General features: G+C 39.7%; 1 protein-coding gene across 7 annotated transcripts in view; it reads right to left on the reverse strand.

Annotated features, from left to right (window-relative positions):
- Nucleotides 1-26,915, reverse strand: part of LOC146553815 (SPRY domain-containing SOCS box protein 4-like) — an 87,419-nt gene that overhangs the window by 58,101 nt on the left and 2,403 nt on the right. For 4 of the 7 annotated variants that reach the window (XM_085255132.1, XM_085255129.1, XM_085255128.1 and 1 more), the window contains exon 2: nucleotides 11,202-11,388. The exons of the other annotated variants lie outside the window; for them this stretch is intronic. The gene's annotated coding sequence lies outside the window, so the exon portion shown is untranslated. The remainder of the gene's footprint in view (nucleotides 1-11,201; nucleotides 11,389-26,915) is intronic. 7 annotated transcript variants of the gene reach the window in all.

Raw genomic sequence — 26,915 nt, forward strand, 5'->3', positions numbered from 1 at the left:
TCCTACTAGAATGTATAAAAAATGAAGGCATATTAAGCTTCAACTTTTATTCCATATTTGATCTTCTTTCCTTTTAATGATCTACATGTGAGAACAAGACAAAATTATCAAAAAGGATTTATTTAATAATAACAACAAAAGACTGTATATAAAAGATAGACATAAGCCACGTGAACAGTTGCCTTCTGTGTTTTAGGAGCTAGTATTGGACTGTATTTGACCAAGATGGTGAAAGGCTAAGACAGCTGAAGCTGTCTGGCTTGGCTAATAAGTGTATCAAACACATTTTGGGTCCAACACACAAACATGGATGCAACGCAAAAAAAAAAAGACCTGAGCATAACAGACTTCTTGGATGCTCTGTTTCTACAATTGGCTGCACAGTAAGCCGTATTATGTTAATTAACTGCATTAAAATGCACCAAGAGGCACCATCACCACAGTCAGGAGTCGACGGCTAACGTCTATAACTATCGTGTCTCCACCCACTTTTCATTTAAAGCAGCCACATCCTTATTAAGGTGTAAATTTAAGGGATGATACATTTTAAAAGGGTAAGTTATAAAATCCCCCTCCCCACATTTGCTGAAGAGCCGGCCATTTTCACCTGGAGCTGCCTTAACCGTTTTTTTGGAGAACTACAGATTTTAGCTTCATCCCCCGAGGTTGATACTGGGATAATAGGTGGCTTAAGACCATCACAGGCAATCACATGTGTGAACACTTGTTTCCATTACACGAGCGTTTGCAAACATATGCAGCACAACTGAACGGTCTCATTTCAGCTCTATAATTGCCTTCTTAATGTCTTTGAACTAAGACTGAAAAATATATTTCAGATCTTTTCCGTTGATACCGTCTCTCCCTCTCTCCACCCACTGGCCTTTTTCTCATTGTCGTTTTGCTCTCCAAACCCTTCATCACAACCCTTTTTACCCTCTAGCTCTGCCCAGCCATTCATCACTCTAGCACTTCCTCTTGCCACTCCTCCTTTTATACTCGCTTTTATTCCTCCCCTCCTTCCCTTCCTTTAACAGCTGCTGGCCTGCGTCTGTCACCGCTGACCCCTCATTGCCACGTGCCGTCTCTATATCCCACAGAGACCCTAAATCATTAACTTATGCATATACATGCACAGATCCGTGTCTGATTGGTGGCTGTCTCCTGTCCACAGAGAGCTAGAAAAATCATACTCCTATGTGACCGCAGGCCCTCAGTACACTTCAGTATTGCCAGTCAATTAAATGTCTTATGAAAACCAAGTCCTTTGCAGCAAGAAGTCATTAAGTGTCACCTAAGACGGCTTTGGACATTCAGCGTGTGCTCAGGCTACAACGTCAACAACATCAAAGCTATATTACTGGACGCAGCACCTTGTTTAAAACAACAGAGTTGTGTCCACAACATCAAACTGCTTATCACACTGCTGTGTCTCAAAGATAAGCATGTTTTTTTAAGACTACTACAGTTCTAGACTGCTTGTCATCTCCAGAGTGTTGCAGCCATATGAACATGTCATATTTGGAATAGATTTATCTTTCTTATCACATTAAGGTTTGACAGCGCTGGAGATGCTACAACGGGATGTTTGCAATCCCACGCTTGTCTTCGTGTCTGCACCTCAGATATTCAGGTGCATGCTTGGAACCCGTGTGTGCCACCAGCGTGTGAGGTCAGTGGGAAATCCATAAAAAACCTACACTAGTCATTTTATTCTCCATTGAATTAACTGCTGTTTCGAATTCTGAGTCATGACAAGAAAACCGGATACACATGCAGACAGACAATCAGATAAAAAAGGTGAGACAGATGTAATCAGTGGAGACACTGATACCACACACACACACGGCTAATCCAATGGCACACAGGCTTTAGTGCATCTCCTTCACTACGTTACTGAACTTTAACATCACGTCAAACTGTGGAAATACTTAAGTCTCTAACTTTCAAAGCAGTTTTTCACTAAGTTATGGAAAAACATTCCTGTAAAATAAAACGTGGCAAAAGTATTCAAATGGAGGCTGATGACTTCACAGGTTCCCACATGCTGACTTTTAGTAAAACGAAATCCAGGTCACAGTGCACATACTCTGTGTTTAGCGTACATTAAGGCTGCCACGATTAGTCGACTATCAAAATCGTCGACGACTGATTTAATAGTCGACGCGTCGTTTGAAGCTTTGTAAGATCACAAAAGACGCAGGAATAAGTAGTAGGATTTAAGAGTGTAATAACGGACTGAAACAGAAGATGGCAGCACTGCATGTACAAGGATGCCAGCTGCCGTTAAACCCCGAAGAAGAAGTAGCTCTGTCCCAGAATTCATAGCGCAGCTCAGTTTCCAACAATGGCGGCAGCTAGTTAGTTTAATATTACTCTTATTATTCTTTCTGGGTCACAAAATAAACATTTAACATATTTTCAGGCGAGAATGTAGCTGTGTAAACCTCAAATATCTGCTCAGCTTATCAAGACACCACATATTTTCAAAAGCGCTCTGACGTTTTCGGAGACGTCTGTTACCCACTAGCTCGATAGCTAGAGCCCGTGAGAACACCGGACTCCCGGCAAATCGTTTTCAAACCCACCGCCGTCTTTCGCTACTCAGGTTAAGATATATAAGTCACTTAGATAACTTAAAAAAATTATTGTTTGGCTTTTTTTAGTATTTTATTTGTTCCTGAGTAAATCGGTTTGGCTGAGACTAAAGTTATAGTTTTTACACAGCTGAATAAACGTCAAGCAGACAGCTGATTATCAGAAGTGTGAGATACTCGAGAATATACTCCGGTGTCCTGTTATATTTTAGATAGCAAGGTGCTTATTAAACTTCACCGAAACAATCTGCAAATTTCATTAAAATTTAATAAACTATCATCTTGTCTTTATTTTTAGTTAGCACATACCTTAAACACTTCAAGCTGTAAGCTAATGATAGTTATATAAGAGCAGATGCATGCTGGTGCAATAAGCTGTACGTTTTACGTCCGATGGATGCATGATCTGATTAGTCGACTAATCGCAAAAATAATCGGTGACTAGTCGACTATCAAAATAATCGTTTGTGGCAGCCCTAACGTCGACTAACATCGACTCTGTATTCAACGTGGAACTGACGAGGCCGGGACCAGGGTGAAATGTCTGTCAAACGCACAAATGTTAAGGTTGACAGTCATCAATAAACCAAAAGTTATCAGGACAGCTCTGAGCAAGTATAAATAATATATTTATATACACAGACTACAGCATGTTGAGTTTTCCTAAGTGCCTTTTCTTTCATCTTTGTGTTCTGCATTCAAAGCCTGTGTAGGTCATATAATCTGTCAGAGCACCATTAACGCTTCCATCAAACCCAGAGTTCCATATTTTCCATTTACCACATGTCACACTCAGCAAAGGGACCCATTTACAAAATGCGATATTAGCCCTGTCACAACAGGTGACACGCACTCTGTTCTTGTCATACTCTGCGACAACCGGAGTGTTAGCATCCACAGACAGGTCTTTTTTTTTCCTCCTCCCAAGTTTGGTGTGCGTGTTGTTTTCACCTTTGTTGCTCAATGTTTCTACATATTTACATGCAACTGTAGGATTCAAGGTCACAGGAGCAACTAAAGACTGCCAACTATTGCACATCACCGCAATATATGCTCACCGGCCACTTTGTTAGTCACACCTGTTCGTTAATACAAATATAATGGTAGCAATTCAACACATTTAGACGTGCAGGTCAAGATGACTTGTTGAGCTTAAAAATTAAGAAAGGTCATCTGAGTGACTTTGAACACGTCATGGTTGTTGATGCCTGACGAGTTGGTCTGAGTGTTTCAGAAACTGCTGATCTACTGGGATTTTCCCACACACCATATCTAGGGTTTACAGAGAATGGTGTGGAGGAAAAAAAAAATCCCATGAGCAGCACTTCTCTGAATGAAAACGCGTTGTTAATATCAGAGGTCAGAGGAAAATGGCCAGACTGCTTTGAGCTGATAACAAGGAAACAAAACTCAAATAAACTAAAGTATGCAGAAGAGCATCTCTGAACAACCTGGTCCAAGGCAGTACTAGCAAGATGTACAATATGTTTTTAATTCATATAATAAATTACAAATTTATAAAATACTGCAGGGATCAAAAAGATTTTAAAAAACTGTTCATATTTTAAAAGGATTCATTATAGCCTGTTGAGTTTTCCTATACACAAAATTATGTGTAGTTTGCTTTCATGTTTGTCAGTCATCTTCTCCTTCCATGTCTTCCCGTGTTTCATGGTGCATTATTAACGCAAACGGGTACTCTATGCTATCTGTGCTGATGTGCATGGGTGCAAGCTAATCAAACCTCAATACTGCTATTAGTGTATGTTTTCGAGACTTCTACATCATCACGATGTAGAAGGTTTCAATAAAGGTTCAATAGGCACTCCATTTTCAAAAAAAAAGTTAATTTTCTGGCAATTATTTCACAGCTCAGGCTTTAAAGGGTTGAATTCAGTATTGTCATGACTCAGTTTTCAGTATAGATGGGAAACATTAAATCTGAATGAACACAGGTTGTTCAATAACTCTCTGCTAAGGTACTTTAATAAATGTGTCTGTGAACTCGTGCGCGGTACAGACTCGAGATGCAGCAGCCACACACTCGGATACTATATCGACACGTGGGCGACGTCAGAACGATTAAAGAAGAGTTTTAGTGTTGAGTGCTATCGAGCAGCATTCTGGTGAACACAGCAGCACAGACAGCAGTTTATCAGCCCACAGCAATTTAGCATCTTACGGCAGCTCCATTTCCTCTAGACAGAGTGGGAGGGAGCACGAGGCTGCTACGGTAATCCACTTTACTCTGGGATTAGCATCTCTCTGCAGGTGTCACTCTCTGTCCATCTCAGTTTTTGACCTCTCTAATAATCTTCATCACTCTACAGCTCATTCAGTTTTCTCTGCTCCTATTTTTACCATTGCATTGAAACCAAGGTAGTGATATTACGCTCAAATTATACTTGATTCTACCAGGAAAAACCCAAACCACAAATGTTTGGGAACTTTTAATTCTCAGTGTTTCCCAAAGGCTTACTAAATTAATAAAGATTTATGCAGTCCATCAATTTTTTCAACTATTCCACTGAGTTTTTAAAAAATGGTTTGTATAAGGCACCATAATTATAAGAACTATGTAACCATTATTCTATTGAGACAAATGACAATCTCATGAGCAAATCAAAGTATTAGACAAGTCTTTTAAAACGTGGTTATCACACATGTTCATAACTCGCTCGCTGGTTATACAAATTCTGATTTATCTAGCTGCTCATCAGTGCAATAGGGCTGTCTGGGTAAACTGTTTTAATTCCTTTTCCATTTCCAATTAACGTGCAAAATGGAAACTGTTGCAAAACCAATCAGCACTATGTGCTCTGTTGGAAGGATGTCAAATATTTCCATTCTGTGTTAAGGACAGTAGTAGTTGTGCTCTTCTACGTGCAACTCAAGTGCTAAAAAATTAACTCATTAATCAGTCAACATGAAGTCAATATTTTTAGTGATAGCAAAACATTTTGTCTGATTTTCTTTATCGTTCTTTATCGTTGGGTTTTGGAAAAAGTTGTATTGATACATAACCTTTCTACTACTATTTCCTTATAGCAATGAATACATGTTTTGAAACAATGTGTGTCCTGCGTTTTGCACACTCAGTCTAGTTTCTATACAAGATCTATACAAGACCCCCAATGTTTGTGTTTCAAGGTTGTGGCTGCTAAAGGAAGATGAGCGCTGACAAGTTCTCGACAGTCTGTATCAGTATTGGTAATTGTGGTGTATATTCTTTTTAAACATTACTCATGCCGTTCTCTTTGTCTCTTCCTAGGCTGCTATATCATAATATGACACAAACTGCGAATGAATGAATAGCACAGGAAAGCTTTCACAGGCTGGTTAAAACGTTACCAATTGCTGCCAATGGCCTGAGCACCATACTTTGAGAACACTGGGAGAAAATTTAATAAATTAAATAAAATTTAAAAATGAAAAACGATCAGGTGACAGTGTGCATCGACTCTCTCCTCTCACTCCATGGGCAGGAACGAGAAAGAAAGAGAGAAAACGCTGAGCGGCAGTGGAGGATTAGTGTGTCAGCAAACATTCAAACACTACAAGCTCCAAGTGACTGTTTAGTTTTGTGCTGGCAAGTCAAATGAAGGCGGGGCTCACTGCAACGAGATGAGACCAAAAAATAAAGAATTCTAAATGAAGGCACCTCAAACATTCACACTGCTGATCTGGTGAGGTGAAAGGTCAAACTGATGAATATATCCTTCTGAAAACAAAACACCTTGGCTCCTTTTACATCAAACCCACTTAACCCCCCCACCACCACCATATGCCAGAAGATGTAATGTTGCCATGACAACTACAGAAGTACTGAGGAGGCACGCGCACAGATACAAGCACGCCGGCGACAGATTTCAGTAGGCTGTAGGCCTACACAGAGGATGTCTCCACTGTAAGAATAAGAGAGGATAATATAGAGAGCCAAATATAGGAACAGAATAACGAACTCCCTATCAACTGCTCCATCGTTTCCATATCTCCTCTGCCTTCCTCAACGCTCCAGCTCCCTGTCATTTATCCATCCTCTCCTTCAGCCTCGACAGGGCCAAATATTTCCCTAGGGCCACTCTTCTGTATACAAGAGATGCATTACACCAGAATTTTTCTTTTATGTCACGACTGTAATGGGGGGAAAAAAAAAAGTCTCTTTAAAAAGGTAGTGAAAACATATTGGAAGATTTCCCCATCTCAAGCATGGGATACCCAAACATTTCAAATAGCTACTAATCCTTTAACCACACAAAGGACCGACTGGATTATGGAAGGTGTGCACAAACATCCTCAAACCTCTCAACCCCCACAAGACTGCACGCAAGGATTATGTTTCATGTCTTAATAAAATGAACTATTTTCTTAATCATAAAGCAACAATTTTGTCTAGAAACCAGGATAGGTTTTCAAGGTTGCATTCCTTCGCCAACCAACAGAACAAAACCCCCAAATATTCCGTTTGCTTGCTCAAAAAACAAAGAAGCAAATCTTGAGACACGGGCACAAACTTGCAGTTAATTTCCTTTTGCCTAAAATGGGTTCAAAGTAAATGCTTGATTAATTAATTGCTCTGATGCGTCACAGATGCAGACAAATCAGCCAGAAAACCAAAAATGAACTGGCACTTACTGCATCCCGCCGCCACAAATTGCCGGCATCTGTCGGCCGAATACAACCACCTGTTGTATCGTGGAAAAGATGATGAGGAACAGCTGACAAACAGCTGGTTCACAACTGTCTGTATCGCTGAATGGCCGTCTGTCTCAATATCTCTGTACCTGCTTCATGCCTTGCATCTGCCCTCCATTTGTCCATTCTTACTGCACATTTATTGGCTTCACAGAGTCCTCAGTCTTTTTACTTTGCTTTTCTTAACCTTTTTTGCTCTCTGTACCCTCTGAACACACAAACTTTGTTTTACCCAGAATAATGTCAGCAGTAAAACACAAAGTGCTGACAGGATGACATACTGTTTCTGTCCTGAGTGTTCTCCAAGAGCTGCAGTACACTCGTTATGAAATGGAGTCTAGTGTGTGCTTGAATGCTTTTATAAAAAAAGAAATAAATATAAAAAGATGAGTGAAAATACCACGCTGATGTTTTTCCCTTGAGCAACAAGGTGAACAAAGAGGAAAAAAATAGAAACAACAGTGACTCTACAAACTTTAAAATAAAGACAACACAAGGCTCCGGATGAACCTGACAGCTAACAACACATGAAGGAAGAACCTATCAGGTACCGTTTTTATAGCAAGGACACTGGACAAGGAAACTGTACGTTCTTTTCCCTTAAACAAATCAGAAGATAGCAGGGAAAGAGATCGCAGGTCTATAAGAACAGATAAGAACTAAGACTGAGGATGTAACACTCTGCCAGCTGGTTATGAATGCTACTTTCAGCTGCTCCCCTATTCACAAGGGCTCGCCACAGCGGGTAGCTTTATATGTTGGAGCTGGCTTTTTTTATGCTCTTTCTGATGCAATCCCAAAGGGTTCTGAGTCTCCTCCAAGCATTGAACTGGGGATCTTTTGGTTGTTAGGCAAATGTGTAAAATATGACTCATGCAGCCATCAACTGGTCCTGATCAACCAAAATGAAAATCTTTCTTTTATACTGTTTAAATTTGTGTGTGTGAAAAACATATTTCAAAAGCTAAATTGAGGTCCATTTATTCGTCATATTGGTTGTTTTAACCTAAATATATGAAAATAACAGGTCTATGTAAACGCTACACTTAATTACCATGAATTTTTTCAGGCAAAAATGACATATTTGAGGTCATTTAGAAACACTGTCGTAATTACACAGTTTGGCCGCCAGCGAGCAATGTACCATGTACAATGTTCAACCATTATCATTGTTTATGCACTGATTACATTTCGCGTGAAACGGATTGCTGTTAGTGATGGACCCCCGGGGAATTATCACCCAACTCTAAAGTTGTGGAGCATTTTAGTGTCTCTCGGCTCAGCAATGTGGTTTTCGGTAATGCAACATTAATGTTTCGATTCATTCAGACAGCTCTCAATTTAGTCACAGCAGGCACCTATTCTGAGGGAAATGGTTAAAAAACCCATTTTAGATCTTACAAATCACAGAAGTGCAAACAGACAAAACTCCAGTCGATACTTTTGGTCCATATCTGCTCTGTGTGAAGCTGAGCCACCGTTATCTTGTATCATGGTTTTGCAAAACATTAAAAAAAATCCCAATATATACATAATAAATGTTTCCCAGAGAATTAGATTCTACTCGTAGAGGAAGCTGGGTGCACATGTGAGGGTATAAAAAGGGTCTCCTTTCTTAAAGGCATGAATTCATATCCATGCACCCATCTCTTATCTTCTGCTTATCAAAGTTGGGTGGCAGTGGCAGTAGACTGAGCAGTTTATATGTTCCTCTCCCCGGCAACATTTTCCAATTCCGTGGGGGGATCCACAGGTATTCCCAGGCCAGGGGAGATATATAATCTCTTCAACAGATTCTAAAACCTCCAAAGGGACTGGTAGGCGCCTGGGACTAAGGAGACCAAATGTTTTAAAAGTAAAATGTTCTCTTTCTCTTCATTGATACAGGATTTCATCTGCTTTGTATTTCAGGGTCTCCTTTGTTCTACTTTTTGTTTTATAGGCCAGGCCAAATGCTTTTATTGCCAAATGTGGGCAAACGGTTTAGACTGCAGGCATGCCGGTTTAGTGCTGGGACTGTTACTACAGAGCCTTTCTGTTGCAACACATGCAGACTGTGGTTAAACACTGTCTTGCCAAAAGAGTCCAGACCTTCCTTATAAGAGATATTCTCTGAATGTAAGTTAACCCGACACCTGTACATGGTACCCACACACATGTGAAAGAATTCACACCCATACTATCATATCTGATGCCTTTAACAGTGCACCGGTGTGTCATTGGTATCAAATTTAAAATGTTTTGTCTGGCTCAATATTCAATATTTTAAATAATAATAATAATGATACATAATAAATGTAAAGACATTTTCAATAAATACAGATTTTAAATGATTTACAAACCATTGCATTCCGTTTTTACAGAAACAGTTTCCCAACTTTCTTTTAGAAATGCTTTTATCAAATGTTCTTTGGGCCGTTTCAATAAAAAACAAAAACGTACATCTCTTCCATACCTTACAAATTTACTGACCTAAGTTAAGAACAGCACACAGGTACAAAAGAGCGATGATCACATGTTTTATATTTAAATAGTGCCATGCAGGTTTTTCTTCACCCTTACCCAAGAAAATACTCAATACTTAAATGCATTTGATACTAGAAGGCATTTATTGAGAAAATTATGAACAAACTGGTTTTCGGCAAATCTATTTAGCTAAAGAGGAACTAATGGAGAGGAACTAATCCTCTCCATGTGGTGTTTTGGTACCATATTGTCATTGCTGAGCATATAGCTGTTAAAGTAGACTACTACCGTTTCTGTCTAGCAGGAAGGATTTCCTCTGGTTCAGTTGAGGACTTTAAGAGAAACGCAACACAAGTACCTGTGTTATCCTATTAAATTAACACTGTCCATTAACATTACAGACATTATTAGCCATAGCCGCAATCCATTACCTTAATGTGAATAACTACTAGTAGTTAAGGTGGGTGCTGGCCAGGTTATCATTTATATTAACTGTTAAATACTTCACTGTGTTTGAAATAGGAGCTTTATTGACCTCTCAGAATTCTTCATAAAAACCGGGGGTTCAGTCTTTAAAATGCTTTGGCACATTTAAAGTGCTGCTGTTCATGTGTTCAGCTGCTAGTGAGGGGAGGGGCTGTGTGCCTGTGTGCAGGAGTGCATCAGCAGGAGGCAGCAGAGATAGCCTCGCTGGTATCGACACTGTTGCGTTTGATCTGAATGTAATTTTTTGTGTCAATTAGTATCCAGGTATCATTTTTTTCTGACAACACTAACACCAAAATAGTATCTATGTTGATATTAAATGATACATTGTACCCAGCAAGGTTAAGTATTGGTTCTGGTGACAGCTTTAGAGACAATCCACCAGTTTCCCTTTTTTCTGAACCGTACTAATGGCTGAAACTGTTGAGAAGGGAGAAATGAGTGGCATGTATTTGAAATGACATGTACTGTTTGACAAATGTAACCAATACTTTTCCCCTCTCTGGGTTCACATATGTCCACCAACTCAGGTTTAAAAATGGAAACCAGGGGAACAAACCTTCCTTCAAATTTAAAAGCACCAAATTAAAACAGGAATCTCACAAACCACTAGAACACTTATAAAGGCTCTGCTAGGGACTGCGGACCACACTGAAAGATATTGTTTCCACAGTTGTTTTCTGCCTTCTACTGGGAGTGAAACAGATGCTGAAAGACATCACAAACCCGTCTAATGCAGTGACTGTCTGTAGTGGGATGATGATCGGTGATTGCAATTATGTGATAAAGTGATTACTAACTGCTAACCAACGCTCTCTCACTCACACACACACATATGCATAGTGGGCTCCACTCCTCTCAGACTGGTGACATACCTCATCAAACTGTGGTCTGTTATAAGTGGTGCTGACACGTGTGTTTGTGTCTGTGCGTGTCTGCCTGTGTTCATAATCATACCCGCGTGTGCGTCACTGTCTGTACGGCGGCAGCGTGCCTTCACAGTATGCGCCGGCGGTGGTCCGGTTTCCGCTCAGAGGGCTGTGAAGTGGCCTGATGAAAGCTCGCACATGGTGGCGGTGAGAAGAGCCCCAATCTCCCGTCGTCACCACAGAGCTCAAAAGACTGGACGTCAAATCCTCCCGGTCTGTCGCAGATGTTTAACAGTGATGAGAAAGGAAAGAGAACTTTAGTAAGTTGTCAAGAAAATTTGCTCGGCTTTCATCCCAGATGTTGCCATAGGAAAGGGTCTAGATTTTTTTCCCCCCAGTCTTCAGTCTCCTATTACCAACTCAGCTGCCTGACAGAGGACACATACACTTTTCAGGTCAACCAATCAGGTTTTGCCATGCCCCACACCAATCGCATTGTCAAATCCCTGCTGTCAGGTGTCATTTCAGTCCACCTCCATGAAACCTTCCACTGAGCTCATTCTGGAGCCGTACTCCGCATCCCATCTGCACAAATCAGCAAAACTCACTGTCCACTCTTTCACACCTCATCACGTGACTACCTAAATGAGACTGTAATGTCACGATGGGGTATAACTACCACAGCATTCTTACATATCTTTTTAACTTTTCCTGCTGTGAACACTATTTCATATAAATGAATGCGATTATGCTCTAAGCTTCTTTTTCACTAAGTCTCGGCTGATTAAAATCTATTCACTTTGTTGTTCTTATTTCATTTTTATCCTCAGGATGGATTAGTGGTGGAAGGGAAGGTCTGCATTGCTAAAGCGCATTCTTTAATAAAAATCACTGGAGGTACCGAAAGCTTTAAAATGCCAAACTCTAATACTGTAAAAAGAAAAAACAAAACATAATTTAAAGCATGATGAACTATAAAAAGGTCATATAGAAGGCATTTATAATTACGCTAAATTTGGGAGGAGAGTCTAGCTTGCAAGAGCAAGATACATAACCATATTAAGTATACTAATGGGTCTTGGCTCTGATGTTATCATATACTGGAGAAGGGCTGACTGAATAGTTTAATGAAAAATAATCAGGATCGTATGCAGTTTTTTTTCATAGTCACAGATCTCAACCCGACTGAATGGGTGTAGGTAATTTAGAAGTGACATACACTTTATGAGAGAATATGTTTTGGATATCTCTCCTCAGCAGAGTCAAGAGAATCTGGAGCACCAAAGCTGAACTGGAGATCTGCTATCGCCTAATCTCAGTGCGTCTTTTAATCTGTCGACCATCTGGGAGGTTATGTAACACTTATAGAGTAGCTGAGGCTAGCGGGCTGATGTCACTGTAGACTAGATTTATGCCTAGTGAGCCCCTAGCAACATCTGGTCGCTAGGGAAAAATGTGTATTCCCTGACTGGTTGGTAAGTGGTTGCTGGAGATTCCTGGCTATTGCTGGGTGAATCAGACACTCACCAAATGCCATGGTGCCATGGTAAACTGGGAATAGAGAAGTGAAAGTCATGCATTACTTGTGAAACCAACACATTTCAAAAGGTGCAACTTTTATTTTGAAGGCAGTTGTTCTCCATTTCTAGTTTCACTACCGTTTGGCAAGTAGTTTGCAAGTATTAGTAGACAAGTCAGTACGGCTGGGCTATGCTGTCCTCGCCCTGAGTCTCTTGGTTTCACCAGCTAGACAGCGAGATAACGATGCTCCAATAACCAGACTTATTTTCCTTTTTGCGCTGATTTATTGAAGAATGGCCTCTGACCATTGCCTTCTCTTTGACCATGTAAAACTGAAAGTACAAAATACTGTATTAGCTAACTAACATTGTAAACTAGCTTGTTACACTCTTACTGCAAGCTAACAAGATAAAATTTTCAAATGTACAAATTATCGTACCATTTTTACACAAAACAAAAGATAATAATTATTTTATCGACACTCATACTTACAGACATATCTTTATGGGCAGAAATCTGTGCCATCAGAAACTGAATTTGAATAAGTTAAATTTGAATTTGAATTGCTCAGATTGAATCTGAATTTTAACTTGAATAAATGCTTTTGAAAACCGAATTTGAATTAGTCTAATTTGAAATTGAATTTATGGTTTGAAAATGATCATCACTAAATTGAAATTGAATTTTATATTTTGAAAATGAATTGATTTGCTTTGAAACTGCATTTTATCCTTTAAAAATTCAGCTCTCGAATAATTTCAGTTTCACTTCTCACCATTCAGTTTCAGTTCTACAATTCAATTTCAGTTCCAAAATTCAGTTTTTTGGAACTTACATCCGGTTCCGGTTCAAGCACAGATTAATAGAACTACGTTTTACTAGCGGACTGAAAGTGTTACCGACGGGAATCTACAGCGTCTTGAGCTGAATTAAGACTTCAGAAGTCATTCGTCATGTCGAATGACCAGCGGATGAACTCTCAGGTTGGTAATAAATGTACTACATGTATAAGAACAAGTGTCATGTTAACAAATGATAGCCGTACGGTAACTTTTATGCTTATTGTTGTATTTTTACTCAGTTGTATATAGTATTTGTATTTGTATTCTATTTTTATCTTATTGTATATTTATTTTATTCTACTGTATATAGTATTTTATTTTATTCTATTCTGTACAGTTGTGTACTGTATTTATTCTTATTGTATTCTAATTTTTGCCTCATAACTTTTGCACTGTCCACTTCCTGCTGTGACAAAACAAATTTCCCACGTGTGGGACTAATAAAGGTTATCTTATCTTATCTTATCTTATCTTATTGTAGCTGCTAGCTAAAAACGCTAATTTAGCGTAGTTTGCCCTGAATTCCAAAGTTGTCATCTTGGACCCTCTCAGAGTACCCCCTCTGTATGCTTGCAGAGACCCCTACAGTAGGGAAACATGTAAAACGGTGTCCAAACCTTTGTATTTTAGCTTTATTTATGTCTTACACAGCATCCCAACTCTTTAGCTAACTTAATAACTTTAGCTAAAGTGAATAGTTAGTCTAATTCATTAGTGCAGCATTACTGGATCACCTCTGTTTGAAGTGATATAATATGATATACAACTATCACTGAAACAGCAAACTTTGTAAATAAGCAAACAACACTTCTCATTCTCTAAACGTTTGGCCACAGCTGTAGATTACACTATCAGTGCTTGTTCACTCTTAACAATAATTACATTTCTAAATTTACTTTGTGCATTTACAGGTAAACAATATCTAATATTTTATCTAAATGACTGCTTTGTCTTTGAAAAGGGTGAAGAGCCTGAGGCCGGTGACAGTCCAGTTCTACTCTAAGTACATCCTTACAGTGGCTCACAGGACAAGGCCACATTCCTGTCCTGCCAGAAGAGAAGAGAAGCTTCAGAGTCTTCATGCAGTTCAACCACACCTGTCATATTCCATATGAAGGGGTCTCAAACTCCAGTCCTCAAGGGCCAGTGTCATGCAACTTTTCCATGCCCTCGAGGACTGGAGTTTGAGACCCCTGCTGTATGGTGTTTATGCTGTTTTCTACCCCACAGTTACAGCATGTCTGACTGCCTGTTCAGCATATGCAAAAATATATGAGTTTAAGCATGTGATGACTAAGGCCTTCCATTATGGTGTTTGTCATCACATGTCACAGACATCTGGATGATCATTTGGAATAAACAAAAAACTAAAAACTTGTTACTTCATCTTATCTTTATTATTGTTCTTATTTTACATTGTTAGGCATTAGGTTTATTTGTAGTAGTCCTTTCCAACTTCTTTCCCTCTTCCATGTTACTGTGGCAGCTTGTCAGCATCTATTTGGGGTTGGGAGTGGAACAGAAAGTAAGGAAATCCAAAGTGCCATTAAAACCAGGAGAGGTTCTTATGTTTCAGAAGAAGGGATTAATTCAAAAGACCTCAATGCCATATTTTATTTAGGAACCCTAGAGAGCACTTTGCAAAATAACACATTCTTATAATTTCACCCTCAGATGAGCCAAGCTACGACTGTCAGGGAAGGTGATGTAGGTACAGAGCATATGAGAGTGGTTAAGTTTGTCTCTTGTCTAGATGAAGGCACAAGAGGGATAGATGGCAAGGCGTAGAGATTCAGTATCTTCAGTCTTCAGTGGACAATCCATTTCTGGCACAAAACACCTGTAAAAGATGGTCGATTTAGGAGGTGACCCGACAACTTCAGCCTGTCAAACATATTAATGGAGCAGTATGTTTAATAAAAAAAAAAAAATCTAATTAAGTAGAATTATTATGGTAGATAAACACAGTGATAGTTGTATATCATATTATATCACTTCAAACAGAGGTGATCCAGTAATGCTGCACTAATGAATTAGACTAACTATTCACTTTAGCTAAAGTTATTAAGTTAGCTAAAGAGTTGGGATGCTGTGTAAGACATAAATAAAGCTAAAATACAAAGGTTTGGACACCGTTTTACATGTTTCCCTACTGTAGGGGTCTCTGCAAGCATACAGAGGGGGTACTCTGAGAGGGTCCAAGATGACAACTTTGGAATTCTACTAGAAACAGTCGATCATATTTGTTGTCAAAGCTGAATTCAGGGCAAACTACGCTAAATTAGCGTTTTTAGCTAGCAGCTACAATAAGCATAAAAGTTACCGTACGGCTATCATTTGTTAACATGACGCTTGTTCTTATACATGTAATACATTTATTACTAACCTGAGAGTTCATCCGCTGGTCATTCGACATGACGAATGACTTCTGAAGTCTTAATTCAGCTCAAGACGCTGTAGATTCCCGTCGGTAACACTTTCGGTCCGCTAGTAAAACGTAGTTCTATTAATCTGCGCTTGAACCGGAACCGGATGTAAGTTCCAAAATACTGAATTTTGGAACTGAAATTGAATGTGAGAAGTGAAACTGAAATTATTCGAGAGCTGAATTTTTAAAGGATAAAATGCAGTTTCAAAGCAAATCAATTCATTTTCAAAATATAAAATTCAATTTCAATTTAGTGATAATCATTTTCAAACCATAAATTCAATTTCAAATTAGACTAATTCAAATTCAGTTTTCAAAAGCATTTATTCAAGTTACAATTCAGATTCAATCTGAGCAATTCAAATTCAAATTTAACTTATTCAAATTCAGTTTCTGATGGCACAGATTTCTGCCCATATATCTTGTCCAAGGCAACAACATTTTAAGGTCCGTATCAGCTTAGAACGATAACATTACGGTATCACTTTCCGCCATCTTTTATTTCTTCTTCACGTTCTCATTTTTTCCTTTCCCAAAGTAACCGAAACCATATTACAAAGCAGCCACTAGAGGGAGCTCTAGGGCAGTTTACAACTATAATATCCAATTTAAGTTATTAAAGGCAGAACACAGGCCATATCATACCATTCACGGTAATACCGGTATAATGTTGGGCAACGATAAGAAAATGAAATATCGTGATAGAATATGGGTGAAACGCGCATGTGCAGTGCCTTTGTTTTCATACGCACATGGCTGAAAAAGCATGGAGGAGAATGAGAAGGGCGAAAGCCAATTGTTGAATGAAACTGATGAACCAGAATTGGTTTGTAAAAATGCTACAACTTCAGTGGTGTGGAACTGGTTTGGCTTTCGTCCGTCAGATACACAACAAAGCACTATTTTTGGTAGCGCATGCTAGCAGGCCGTCGTTATTACCATGTTTTTTGGAAAATACAGCACACTTAAAATCAATCCTTTGATTTTTCTGAAAATCGACAGTGCCCCTTATAATCCCGTGTGCCTTATGTTTGAATTCTGGTTGTGTTTACTGACCTCGAAACGATTTTATGTTGTACACGGCGCTCGAAAATCTGTCAAATGTTTCAGTACGACTTTGCTAAGCTACGAAGCAGCACCGCTTGATGGATTGTCGGAGCATTACGGCTATCGTAGGCAGGAGCCTCGTGGAGTGATACGTACTGTGCTTCAACATAATATTTCCGTATTGTGTGTGTATAACCTCTTTTTAAGTTTTGTGGATATTATACATGGTTATGCTGAGGATATGTCGGCCAATTTCCACTGGAAATGCCTTTTGGTTAAACTGTCAGGAAGGAATTTGCATTTGCACTGTTCTGTTACATTTTTATATAACTTTAATGCACATAAAAAAACAGCTGCTTGTTTAAGTGAAAATACTTTTTTTGCACTAATAAAGTTGTGGAGTTGTAAAGAATTTTGTCTAGTGTCAATTATATCGTCAGTTATGTCGTTATCGCAAATTTTCATTTATTGTGATAAATATTTTTGTCATATTGCCATGCTCTACAAGTCAGCATCTTGAATGCAAACTACTGGTAACCGTAGCAACCTGCGAGCAACCAAAGCAGTCGTAGACGCTTACAGAGGTGACCAATTTCATACTAGCAGCAACCACTCACCAACTGGTTGTGGAACACACACATTCTCTAATGACCGGTGGATACCAGGTGTCACCGACCAGTACCTAGGGCTAAGTGAATGGGGCTTTAGCAATCGAATTTGTAGAGACTGCCAGCAACCTATGGCAACCACTTGCAAAGAGTCAGTGAATACTCATTTTGCCCTCAATACTGGTTGTAGATGGTTGCCGATTAGTCTGTAGGTCTGTGTAACTGAGACCTAAGAGACCATTTTTAACTCTTGATCTCAATTCTCTGGCAGTATCTGAGCTTCCTAAATGAATGCAGTTCTGTACATATCTGCCTGCATACTTATACTTCAGAACTGAAACCAAAGCTGTACTTGTGCTTAAATTCACCACCCTCACTTCTCACCCTTACACATACATCACCATCGGCAGTGACACACTCCAGTGTATTTCCAGTTCTCCCATCCTCCCTGTGTGCCATTTAAGTCTCTCATATTTCTCCCACATTTCCTTACACCTCTCTTCTCACCAGTCACCTCCATCCCTCACCATTCTGCCACTCTGTAATGACTCACAATACAAGCCTCTTTTTTTTTTTTTTTTTTTTTTTAAATGCAAACCTGTCTTCCTGTCACCTTCACAGCCTTCTTATTCAGCTCCTTCTCGCACTGTTCACCTTCCTCCTTTCTCCCTCTTTACTTCCTTTTGCATATCTCAATCCACCACCCAGCCCCTCATTTCCTCTCTCTCTCTCTATATCCTTCCCCCTAACACCACCTATTAACTTTCCACCTTCATCCTTTTTCATGTGTTGCTGTATAGGTCTGTCACTGCATTCTTCAATTCTCCTCAAGCTTTCCACTCAAAAAACGTGACTGCCTCCTCCTTCTTCCCCCTGACTCAGTAGTGTCCATCACACACTCAGTGAGTCACATTTCTGTTCATCCTTGTCTTGACTTGACACGGCACAGAAAACATCCCAGTCCCCAGACTGCTGGCTACAAATATACACAAAGACAGAGTTGCATTTAGTGCTCTTCAATGCCCATGCCCATCATTAGCTTACTGTTAAACAACACAGTGAGCAAAAAGAGCCAGCTCAAAGCTACAACCAGCTGTGCCATTATCATCTCCCTGCTGTGTGTGTCTGTGCGTGTGTGTGTGTACACATACATCCATTTTTCTGAATTACCTTTGTTTAAATGTATAATGCAGGCTTTCTTTAAGCCTATATTAACTTTTTTCAAATTGGGAGCTTTTAATCATTTTCTGGCTTTTGTCTTTGTGTGTGTGTGCGTGCGTGTGCGTGTCTGTGTGTAGGCCCATCTCCATAATTAGGGCAGACCAGCCACACATGGGTCTCCCCTGACACTTCCCCTCCAAGATTTAAATATTCATGAGACTCTAAACGCTTTCATGAGCTCTGTAATTATGGACAGAAAATAGTCAGAGAGAGCCAAAGAGAGAAAAAGGGAGAAAGTGGGAGGCAGAGTCGGAAATGCCCTTAAATTAAAAAGAAAAAAGAAAAAGGGTGACCAGCAGTATTTACAGATAAGATCGATACTTTTGTGCAGTTGTGCGACCAAAGCCAACGGACCTGCTGACACACCGGAAAGGACAGGTAATCTTTAAGGAGATATCTCCTGATTCTTGTTATATTTTTAACATAATTTGCAGTGATTGTTGATCATGCTGGTATCTCATTATGCGAGTTTACATCATTAAGAGCTCTTGATTTGATAGAGAGAGGCTTTATCACTTTGACCATTGCTATTTAAGTGCATGAGCAGATAATTTAATTTGTTAATTCATTTTTAATTTAACAGATACTGCAGTCATTACGAGATGTTTCTTGTACTCTAAGCAGCCACAATCAATGATCATTAGTTTTTGTGATTATTTGAAAAGCAGATTATCTCCGTTTATTCCCTTTTAGGTTAGAATATCTGCCAAGCAGACTTGGGCAATAACCCAAATATGTACACAGGCTGACATGAAGAGTCGACCTAGATGTGATTCATCTCATTTGAATCACGCAAGTATGTTCGCTAAAAGCTTTTCCCTGGATATTCTAGCGACCTCTTTGCTCTCTAGACGCAAGCCTCAAAACAGCATGCGTTTTAGTTATTGCTGTCATTCAACTATGTGTAACATCAAAAGTGTTTATATTGCTTTCAAATGGTTGTGGAAAGGTAGTGAAATTGGAAAACAGTGCTCACATTTGGACAGTCTTTGCAGGTATGTAAACAAATGAAGTGATCAGTAAATTGTATAGATATTATAACAACAAAAGAAACAGGTTCAAAATCAGATGCTTTCCAGATGTTGTTGTATGGTGGCTCAAAATCTGACAGTACTTTTCTGCATTTACAATTCTATCAATTTTGCAAAGATCTCCAACACTACTGTCTGAAACGCAGCCCCAAACCATGACAGAGCCTCCACTGTGATTTCAAAGTGTACCACTCTCCTCACCTCCTCCATACATACTGATGGCAAATTTTATTTCATGACTCCCTCGGGCGTGTTGCCACAGATTTTCAGTCAAATTCTTGTATACTTCAGATTTAAGAATGGCTTCTTCACCCTTCCACTGAGACCATTTCTGATGAGGCTTCAGTGAACAGCAGATCTGCCTGATGCAGCCATCAGGCTCTGTGTTAGTTCTTTGCTGGATCTTTCTTAGGGACATGCCTTTCAAATACAATTCATCTGCTTGGGCTAGAGTTTCAGGCCTGCCTCTTCTTCTTTTGTTCTCCACTTTTTAGTTTCCTCACACAGTGCACACCACACTCAGATAAGCCAGGTTTTTTTGTTAGTAACACAGTGTCTACAGATACAACTAAAAACTGGTTCTTTGCCAATTTGTTGTTACGTGTAGACACAACACTGGTTCATCGCCCTAGTCAGGTGCCTTTGTAATTGATTCCTTAGGTCAGTTTTAAGTGGCTTAAAGACACACACACAAAAAGCATTCCTCTGAAAATGGTCGGCTACAAGGACTGGACTGAAGATAGGTGAATAAGCAGCCAAAAGTGTGGAGAACTGTTACACAAGAGCACTTAAAAAAAAGAAATTACAGGCATGTCTGGTTCCTTGAAAGTGAATTAGAAACGAGGGGTGAGGACCGTATTTCCTGGTTGGACTGGTGACTGGCTCATTGTCAGCAGAGGAGGGACAAACACAGAAATCACCTTCAGATTTCTATTCAGGATTCCTTGAGTGCCGTGTGCATTTTTTGATAAGAAATGCAAACCTTTACGCTTGTTTTATCACGCATGGTTCTGTTATATTCCACAGCCTATAACAATAAAACATGTCATTGGCTGAATTTCCCACAAGTATTTCAGCACTTTTTTTTTTTTTTGAAATTGCTTTCGCATTTAAAGCCTCAGGACAAATCTAACTTCAATATTTGTGCAAATGTGATGTGTTGTAACTGGGCCTTATGATTCTGTCTGGTCTATTTTTACTTTATAAAGAAAATAGTTGGCAAAGTCAGCAAGGATTCCAGTTACAACACCACTCAGAGATGATATGTGAGAACCCTTCCAGGATTTCAAAGAAAGTCTCTGACAGGAAATTCTTTAGTTTCCCTTTTTAGTAAAACAAAATATCACCTGTCATCGAAGCCAACATTAGTAAGTAGGCCCTCTAGAATTTCTTTCCATTTCATTTTCTTCACAGCTATCTGATGTTTTGGGGCTCTAGACAAAACAATCACATGCCTTCTTTGCATTCCAGGATGAGTAAATAGATTTTATCCTCCTGAAAAAGCCATCAGATAGTCCGGTGGAAGACATGAAATCACAGTCAGACAAAAGCATGAGGCAAATGATCCAGAGCCGATTGTCCTCGCACTGATGCAAACTGATGCTCAGCTGACACATGCACACACAACAACACAAGGAAACATTTATCCTGAGCAGAAACACACACTGGCAAACCTCACGGACACTAAATCGCCTTAAAATGACAAATAAGCAGGGGGACAGAATCTCAGACGCTGTCGTCATTTATATGTAAATGAGCGCACCGCTACTCTCCTCCACACAGCCCTCTTGGCTCTCAAGAAACCACAAGATGGAGCAAACTTTCAATCAGATCAGACAAGATGTCAGACAAGATGATTGTAAGCGACAGGAAGCCAAATGATGCGTGACAAGACAGGGCATGATGAGGTGAAATGAGCTAAAATGACAGGGTTTACGAAGAGCGGGCATTAACTGAAAACGCAGGTATTTGTCACAGCACTAATGACTGCAAGTTTCCCTGTTTTCTTTCCAAGGACTCTGAAATTACGGGCGGCTCGTCAGGGCTGTGTGTTGACCACTTATTGCAGCAAACTCCCTTAAACAGACACAAATCACCCAAAATGACAATAAAATGACAAGAAGCATCGACTGCGTGCATCCTGATAAACTGGTGATTCAACTAAGGTGCAGTTTGTGGTAAAGATGCACGCAATGGTTTTAGGAAAATAAGGCACTGTGACTGCATCCCTGACATTCCCATACAAGGAGGAAATCTGCCAATATGACTATAAAGTGCACCATTACTGGAGTTACCCTGTCACTGTGATGGCCTCTGTGAGTCACAAGTACTTTAGCGACACAAAATACCACCCACACACACGCACAGACAGGCACGAACACACAGGTGAATGTGCATACACACTGCTGCATTTAAACACTAAGCACATGCCAAGGGCAGGAGGAACACACCATCTTCCTTTCTGCTTCTCGCTGCAGCGGTTAATGTCATTGACTTTAGAGTGCAGCCCTGCATGAGAGTGCAGATTTTACTTGAGTGATGTCTGTGTGTTAAAGTATAGGCTTGTGTGTCTGTGTGTAAGCATTTTTGTAAGCTCAGCAATCCAAGAGTGACTTAACAAAAGGCTGCTGAATATAAATCTATTCCCTCTCCATCTGGCAGGGTAAAAAAGGCACATATTTACATTGCTGTCCAAAGACAGGCAGAGATAAAAGGTTCAAAATACTATTAGGACTCTATGAATTAGCCAAGCAGGAAGCTCCCTGGCAGAAAAATGATGCCACTCTCAAATAAAATTAGGAGAACACATAAATCGCACATCTGAACTTGATGAACAAAATATTCAAGTTGAAAATTTTAACAGTGTAACAAGCGGTCAGCTGTTAAATTAAAATCGCCAACCCTGCGAAATCACGTCAAAAGTCAAAGCTAAAAACTGAAAGCTGATCCAGCTTTTGCAATAATGTGACTCATGAGTCTGCATGGTCTCCACGTGCTTCCCAACAATGTCTCGGCATGCTCCTGATGAGACGGTGAATCTGGGAATTAGAGGATCTCCTCCCAGTGAACTCCAGGACAGTGTGTGGCACAATTTGGTAACGTTGCATGCGCTGATTCAGTGTCACACCACACCATGACCACTTGAAGTTAGCATCATTCTGGACCAGCTGGAATCCAGGGCCTTCCACACCAGTGTAAGGTCTGACAGTGGGTCTGAGGACTTCAGTCAATGTACTATTGGCTAATGGGTGGAGGTCTTTGTGACCCTCTATGGATACACCTCTCCAGATCATCACTGACCCACTCCCAAACTACTCATGCTACATGAGTAATTTATAGTGTTGTACGTAGCATAACCTTCCCCACTGCATCTCCAGTGTCCTTAATGTCTGTCATGTGCTCAGTGTGAACTTGCTCGTGACAAAAACAGCACTAGTGACAAACCAGCCTTTCTGGTAGCAATGCCAGGCAAGCTGCATGGTGCTGAGCTGTGACCAGAGGTCCCATTAAAGGCCATCTGGCCCTCATCCAGTCTGTTTCAGTTAGTTTGATCATAAAACCAAAAGTGACTGTTGGAGGTCATTCTGTAGGAGCGGATACCAGTCCTGCTGCTAGATTGATGCCCTTCTAGGGGACTGTCTAGATGTCCTTGTGCAACAGTCATCTCCTGGTATCACCTCAACACTCCTGAGACGGTTCAGGAAGTAACAGCAAACACTTTTTTGGCAGCACGCATGGACGTGCCATCCAGGAACATCTGTGCTACTAGTGCAGCACAAATGGGCTGCTGGTACCATCCACAGACAGTATAAAAGATGGAAGTAGCTACTGTGATGCCATTCACCGGTTTTTGAAGTCATCTTTTAAAGCCTGTAGTTGAGCGTTTCCTCCATCATTATCTTGGTTGCAAAAAACGCAAAAAAAATGTTCGGAGGAAGGGCAGATATGGTTGAAACCACATTGGTTGGCTATGACTTGTGAGCGAAAGCTTGTTGGCCAATGTGCGTGCAGTTTCACACCACAGATGAGCCTTTTTGAAACATGGCATGACCATGACACACTTTAAAGAGGTCGAGTCAGACAGCCTTTCTGGTGGCCTTTAGCTCGATTGTTTTATTTTATTTTAAGTTTATTTTTTTGGGAACTTACACCATGGTATCATTTTTTTTTCAACACAGAAGCTATGTCCATGTTTAATAATGTCTAAGGTATCCATAACATGCTACTTTAACCCTCATTACAAATAATTAAGAAGAGTAAAGAAGCTATAACCAGACCAAAATCGTAAGCACTAGGAACACTAAGAACACACATACTCCAACTTAACTAAAGCATGTTGGATTCATAGAACTAATTTACTTTTAAAGTAAAACAATCACGGTTCCTAGCCATTTTGCCCCCCCACACACACACCTGAGCATGAGGCAGCTGTTAGCTTAGCGGCTAGGGAACTTTTCCGTCACACTATTTAAAACATGAATAACGAAGTTAGCTGAGTGACTTTTTCTTACTCACTGCTAAGCAGGGCAAAGTTCTGAACAGTAACCTATATAGCAAATGTGCTTAAATAACACACTATTTAACGAACCCAAAGCACTGTACAAACCCGAACACAACTGCGACTGCAGGAAGTAACGTGATCAAGGTCAACAGCAAGGGTCGCTGGAAGCTCTCTGCTGATTGGCTAGGTTGTGTCATAACAGATCACCCAATTCATTGATCTCTTATCAACTAAAAAGACATGTCTAAATTATCTATTTATATCACAAAATGCCAAGCATTACTTTCTACTTATTTTATTTCCCCGCTGAGGCTACACTACCAAAGTGACAAGGAAACTATCTAATAGCAAAACTGGCGAAAAAACAGGTGGGACAGAGCGCAATAATCTGTGGTCACCACCTACAAAACCAGTTCCTTTTTGGGAGTCATCCTTTTCTTGCCCAAATTGGCTAGTTTGGCATTCCTGAAGTTAAACTTGCTTTTGTGTTATACTGTGATGATTGACTATTCCCTTATTTTTTGAGCAGTTTGGAGTTACCCAAGTAATACTATGCCTTCCCATTTTGCTTAGGCCACAGATACACAGACCTAGAGGTCTGGTAACCGTGTGTTGCTAGGGAAAGCTGTGCACTCCGCATCCAGTTGGTTTTGATAGCCAAAATACCAAACTAGAGACTTCAAAATATAACATAATTCATTGCGAACAAGCCAACTTTTTAGTTTGGACATGTGACATTTAAGTACAATTAGAAATACAACATTTTGTTCATGCAACAGTACATACAAAGGCAGGATAAAAATTATTTCAAAACACGTAGTTTTTAACGCTTGCTCGTGTTTGCCAAAACATGACTCTCTCCATTAGAGCCGCAACCTTCTGTGCTATGTCCTGTGATCTATTTTCAACCTTGATTTAGTTTAATTTGAGACTTCACAGGTTCACATCTTTGAGTCTGCTTCCTGTCAGAGCATGCTTCCTGTGGTACAAAACAACCTCAGTGGGAGAGGCAGGGAAAGAAAGTAATTAAAAATAATGATGGCTGATGGAAAGCCGCTCATACTGACTACAAAATGTTGTCTATCTTGTCACCAAATCGCCTTGTGTCTCACCGAATAATGAGCACAGTGACACATTGGGAACTGTGCAGAATGCAGATGAGCAATATGTTCAACAACTGTCGAAAGAAATGAGATAAAATCAGATTTAATATTTGCTTCTGTGACCAAGACGTTGATTAATTAATGAGCAATAAGGCTGTTGTTGCTTTTATGAGTTAGAGAAAGTCACCCGTCAGTAAGCAACAACTCTGACATCTTGATTCACAGCGAACTTTCACTATCTCAATCTGGGTGATTTTTACCACTACATCTATAACGCTAGACCCTATCTGTTCCGCTTAAACACCAAAGACAGGGAGTGATGAGAAACAGCCAAGCTAAAAAAAATAATCCTTATCGGGCCTACAAGCTGAATCCCATCTGCCTCTTTCCTTACACTGACTCATAGCACAGCTTATTAGTCCCTCTGGATGGATAAAAAGGAGCTTTTTTTGAGCCAGGAGAAAAGCAGGAAATAAAACAGAAAATAAAAAACAAAAACAGATTAAAAGTAAGAGAGCTGAATGAGCAAAGGAGGAGAGAGAAAATGTATAGGAAGTACAGGATTAGGTTGCATTCAGAAGAATTTAAAGTGCAGATGTAAACAAGTAAAATCACCTGATAGCTGACAGCACCAGGAAACAGTTTAAGTACACTTTTCTTCATACTTCTTTTTATTAAAGACCATTTAATACTTACTACCATACTTTAGAAAGTCAAAAAAACTGAACTGAACAGAATTGGAAAACAAATTTCCTTCAAAGTAAAAGTTGTGCCACACTTTTACCGAGGTCCTCCACTGTTCAGTGAGTAGTTGCCAAGTGTTTGCAGACAAGTCTGCATCTTCGAAGCAAACTACAGTAGACCGCAGCAATTTGCTAGCAACCACTTCTGCAACTGATTTCATCCAGAAATCGCTCACCAACCGGTTGGGGAATACACATTTTCCTTAACAACTGGAGAATCACCGACCGATCTCTAGATTTGTGCAATTGAAGCCTGGAGATTCTCATATGGTTGAAGGTGTGAATGTGACGTTAAATGGTGATCTCGGTAGCGAACGCTAGAATAAGATGGACGGTATATATCAGCCTGCATGATAGAAAAGTACATCTAAAAACTAGGGGTGCAACGATACACAAAATTCACAGTTTGGTTCGGTTCGATACTTTGGTGACACGGTTCGATATATTTTCGATACAAAAAAAATGTTCATGCCTTTTTAATTTGTCATTTATTAAAATTTTAAATATATATTTTAACTCAAAAGTACAGTTTTTAAATGTAATGTTGCTGAAACAACAAAATAATAAATAAAAATAAATCTATCTGATCGAGAAATCACCCATCTTTGGAAAAGAGAGTTTATTACAGAGAAATGGCTCTTTCCAAAATAAAAGCTATACTATACGTTTCTTCTGGGCTATATTCTCGGCAGCATATTAAACATATCAGGTCCCCATAAGGAGAATCATGTGCTAACGGCTGTCTAAATGACTCTGG

The sequence above is a fragment of the Mchenga conophoros genome, linkage group LG18, assembly GCF_057382185.1.
Source record: "Mchenga conophoros isolate Kocher_MC1m ecotype Shallow Benthic linkage group LG18, M_conophoros_male_GT1.1, whole genome shotgun sequence".
Taxonomy (NCBI): Eukaryota; Metazoa; Chordata; class Actinopteri; order Cichliformes; family Cichlidae; genus Mchenga; species Mchenga conophoros.